The sequence below is a fragment of the Corvus cornix genome, chromosome 4, assembly GCF_000738735.6.
Source record: "Corvus cornix cornix isolate S_Up_H32 chromosome 4, ASM73873v5, whole genome shotgun sequence".
Classification (NCBI taxonomy): Eukaryota; Metazoa; Chordata; class Aves; order Passeriformes; family Corvidae; genus Corvus; species Corvus cornix.
In genome coordinates, this window is record NC_046334.1 from 25,955,084 (window position 1) to 25,960,132 (window position 5,049).

Here is a 5,049-nt window from a genome sequence, read left to right on the forward strand (position 1 = left end):
TTTTGTCATGTAAATATTTGAAAACCTCAGTATTACTTAATTGTATATAAGAGTTTGAGATTTTAAACAACTTGTTCAAATAATGTTTTTAGTGTCTAAAGGTTCTGTTTTTTCCATAGTTCTGGTAATCCATTCAAGTCTATGGATGCTAATTATTTGTTATTGATGTCACAATTACTAAAGCCTTAGAAGATGTACACAGCTGTATATGGTATGTAGCGATCTTACTCTCGTCAGCTCTCTAAAATGCAGGCAAAGCAAAAAAAACCAACAACAAACAAACTCTGCTTTATATTTCATTATATTTTTGTTGGGATGTTTCAGATTGTTTATATTAATAGACCAATTCTGACTCCAGGGAAACCAGTGAATTACTCCCATGCTTTGTTCTTGGGTGACTGTTGCCATCTTTCTTTAATGATCAATCATTTTTCAGGTTATTTCAGTTAAAACACTCAAATGGGAGTCTCCAAGTTGATAGACCTGCTAAAGTAATTTTCAGTGAATTTAAGGGAAAAGGAAGGGGAAAAAAAGATGAAAAAGAGAGATGTATTTCCAAATAGAGATTTAGAAAAGATTAAAAAAGTAAAGCATTACTTTCATCTATTTTTGCAACAATTTCATTAGAGAGGTGTATAATGGCCTGGGGGTATCCAGAAAGTTCGAGACAGTGTTTATTCTGTTTAATGCTTTTCATGTTCAAACAACCTCAGTACGAGAGCATCCTAGCAATGACCAGACAGAAATTAGTCACCTCTTTCTCTCTCTCTCTTTCCTAAACAGCACATCAGCAAGACACTTGTCTAAGGTACAGACTTAGAAATCTGCATTTTGGGTCAATGCTTGTCTAGTTCTCAAGGGAGGTGCAAAAGAGGACTTGACTACAAAGTCCCAGGAAGTGTTGTGACACCTTGGGGAGTACCACAGAGTCACTCCCCTGTCCCCAGGCACTCGTTCTTGCCCCACTCTGCCCCTTCCAGTATCATCATGCTGAGCCACAGAGCAGGGGCTCCTCAAATGTGCACTTAAAAGAAGGCTGGAAGGAGTTGTGGGAGAACTGGTTTGGCGGGGGTTTGAGAGGCGAGCAAGGGACACATCCTGCACCAACATTATCAGCAACATACATGGAAACACACCCCAAGCACTAACTCTCTGCTTTGGCTTTAAGAATGGTTTAAGCTGTACTTTCCGTGGATATCAGTGACAAGAAAACAGCACCAGCATGGTGTGACACCACAGCAAAAGGCAGCACCGGCTACAGACTCCCATGCCCTTCCAACGAGGTTGCTTCAGGTCTGGTTTTGTACTGGATCAGTTCTCTGGCCTTATTTCGAGTGGGATCTCACAAGCCCAGTAAACTATTATAAACAGGTGAATTATGCACCAAAGCAGCGTCTTTCCAGACAGTGGCTGGAATCTTGCCCAGCTCTCAGAAAAGGAGCAATTTTGGGTGCCCAGCTCTCAGTAAAGGAGCATTTTTGGTTTGCTGGGGTCTCTCCCAGGCGTACCTCGGCTCAGGGCACCCACTTTGCTCTGCCAGATGCCTCCAGCTCCGGTCCGAAACGCTACTGTGACTGCCACCCCCAGGAGGCAGTCCTGACCTGCAGCTGCAGGAGCGCGTCTCCTACATCGAACCGGGACTCGCACGACGGCGAGAAGGAGCCCGGGGCTGGGGCAGCTTGCCCAGGCAGCAGTGCCTGCAGCACAGGGACAGGAGAGGGGGAATGTTCTTTCCCCAGGACACACTGGATTACCCGCTCTGCTCCCTAGGGTTTGGCCCAGGGTCGGTACCAACCGAGTGAAGCCAAGGGGTACCCAACACTTTGTGGGGAGCAGCGCTGCCCTTCACTCTGGGGCTCGCTGCCGCTGTGGGGCTGCTGTGAGGGTCATCACCCCAGGGGAGGAGGCTGCTCAGTGCCACAGCCAGAGGAAAACTCTTCCCAAGAGGGGGTCACCCACAGAGCAGACGTACACGGGAGCATGTGGTTTTGACTCCCACAGCACACCAGAGTAGTGTAATCTTCAGCCTGACCTTTTCAGCCTGACTAGTCATGCAGACCAGTCCAAATTATACAAGAATATTCTTGTTAAAGCATTGAAAATTATACATACAGTTTGTATTTTGACCATTTTCCTCAAGCAGGACTTCTCTCCAGTATAGATTGCAAAGCTGGACCTGATTCTTTAACTGCAGCATTTACTTTCCCGATACATTAACTTAAATAAATCCTAATAATATTTTGTAGCAAAATAGGAGCAGTTTAAGAAAGAACAAAAAGATACAAATCTTTTGCTGCCTGGAATAAATATAAGCATTTTCTTTGGAAAAAATAAATACTTCTTATCCACTAGGCTGTATGGTGTTCATATAGGAAGTTAAAGCAGAAGAAATCACAGAGCAACTTCCAGGAGCAGGTTTATGTAAGAAGCCTTGTTTCTTCCAGTCACTATACAGCCAGACCTATCAAAGAGGTCTGTCTTAATTCAGAGGGAAAATAGGACTCATGCAATAGTAAAGTGGAAATCTTTCTGGAAGTGGCTCATCCAGGGTTTGGATGACAATGCTACAGGGGTACAATAGCAATGGTATAGGTGCAATAAGCTTCACTGCCTGGGGAGCTGTGACCGCCAGAGTATGCAGATAAAAGGGGTAATGAAGGAGAAATAATTAAGTGGATATATAATAAGGAGTTTATAACCCTAGAGGAAAAACAAGGATTTGTACAGCCATGCATTACTTGGATTCACAGAAGAGATTTATTTTTAGAAAACATATGAACAATAAAAGGCCTCTTTGCCGAAATTAAAATATTAAGGTTAACTGTACTGCTAACACTTAATTTAATCATAGATAATTCTTTCCAGTTTTCAGTGTTGTGAACAGCTTTGTAGGAAAACTGGAAAATATAAGAGCAGAACTTGTCCACTCATAAAAGACCATAGTCTAAAAAGGCCAGATCCTTGTGTTACCTCACTTGAGCCAAATCACTGAACTGAAAGCACAAACCAGAAGGAGGCATGAATCAAAGTATTATCCTTGTGCATTCCAGGAGCACGGGAAGAGCTGAGGTCTGGGGGAGGACTCGTAGGTTCAGGCAGGCAGCACACTAAACTAGCTCCTCTCTGTTTTATTTATTTTGCAAAGAGTGCATCTATTCTGTGAACACAAGATTAATCACAGGACCCTCAAGTTATTGCTATTTATGGATACGCACGTTAGCAAAGAATACTACCAACCTCAAACTCCTCCCCCAGTTTTTGATGAAGAGTTATTTATCTATTAATAATTAGGTTTAATGCTCCCATATACCAGACTTCAGAACTTGTTTACACCACTTCATGCCAAAGCTTCAAATGCATTAAAAGGCAAGTTCATTATTTTTGATTTATAATTATCTATGACAAGACAGATCTTAGACAAGAGCAGAAGAGAGCGGGAAATTATCTACTCATCCTCTGTTTATGCAACTACTACAAAGAGGCATGTGATGGCTTTGGCCTCAATCCAGCTACCATTCATCTCTATAGGACTCTTTTAATGACTATCATGCAAGAATCATGAAGCCCTTTTTTATCTTCAGCTAACTCAGGTGTAGAGAGGCCATCGCTCTCAGTCTACAGAGATTCCAGGATGGTGCCTCATGGCCAATGAGCTATCAAGTGACAGAACAAAACATTTTGTTGATATATGGCATTATTGTTCTCCTGAAAATAAATTTTCCTGTAGCCTCGGTGATTCATTTCCCTCCCATCCCCATGTTATTAAGTGTCAACTGGGAAAGTCAACTACATTTACGTAGCTCTGGGAAACCTAAGCCAAAAAAAAAACCCCAAACCAAAAAAAGCAATCAAAAATAAACAAATCAACCAAAAGTTGTTTAAAACCAGGGACACTTGCCACCTCAGTTATGCCAGCTCTGGAGCCAATTTGTTCCCTGATGCAACCCCTGTGACCCAAGCAGGGGTGCCCCAGCAGCAGCCACCTTGCCCCCTCCTCCTGTCCAGGCAGGGCTGTTCCAAGGGCTCACCAGCCTGGGGGGCTTTGGCAAGTGCCTCCACACCCCAGTCAGTCCCAGAGCCCCTCAAGCTCCAACCCTGCAGCCCTGTGGCAAATATGACTTGACAAGCAAGCCTTGGCACAGTCCCTGCCCGGCTCACTGCATCCCATCTCTGCCTGCCCCCATTCATTAAACCTCACAAAGGCATGGAGTCGTGGGGAGCTGTGGGGAGTTTGTCCCCACAGGAGACACACTGGTTGGACATCTACAGTTTTATTATTAGGGTCTTTTCCACATTACATTGGAGAGCTGATTCACAGTAGTTTGTAATTTTACACTCCTCAGCTCTTTGCCCTGCCCAATATCTGTGTTTTTCCCTCCTCCCAGTCTATTAAAAATGCCTAATGATTTCTTTCTCTCTTCTAGAAATCCTTTTTAGCGTTTTGACCTCATCCACACACATAAGCATTTTATTCCCACTAGCTGCTAGTCTCATTACCCTTGTCTTACTTTGGACCACAAATTTACAGTTTTGTTTGCTGTTTTCTTGCATGCAATTCTGAGCCTTATTTATTTTCCTGATGTTTCTCTGCCTGCTGTCTTAACGCAGTCCTTGATCCTAGACAGACATGGCCTGCATCTTTCTTGCTTTAAAAAAATCACTTCCCCTAGTGATTTTCCAGCAATAAACCTCTAACCTCTTTCAGAGTAATATGAAAATTCACATATATTGTTTTTACTTTCAGTCTGCATATTCTTGCATTTGTGCATATAAAATATTTTACACTTGAATATAAAGCTGAAATTAAAAATAATAAAACAAGTTAATTGCTTGCATCCTCCCATCCATTCTAAACTACATTTATAGAATTTATTCCATTACTGCATGAGCATCTCACTCCCTGGCTCCTAACCCAGCTGCCTTATAAATATAACAAAGCTTTCCTCCTGGCATAATTTGCTGCTCTGTTTTTCTTCCCCTTTCACCTCACTCTGCAACGAGATTATCCATAGGGAGTGGCACTGGGCTGCAGCAGGGAGCTTTGGCTGT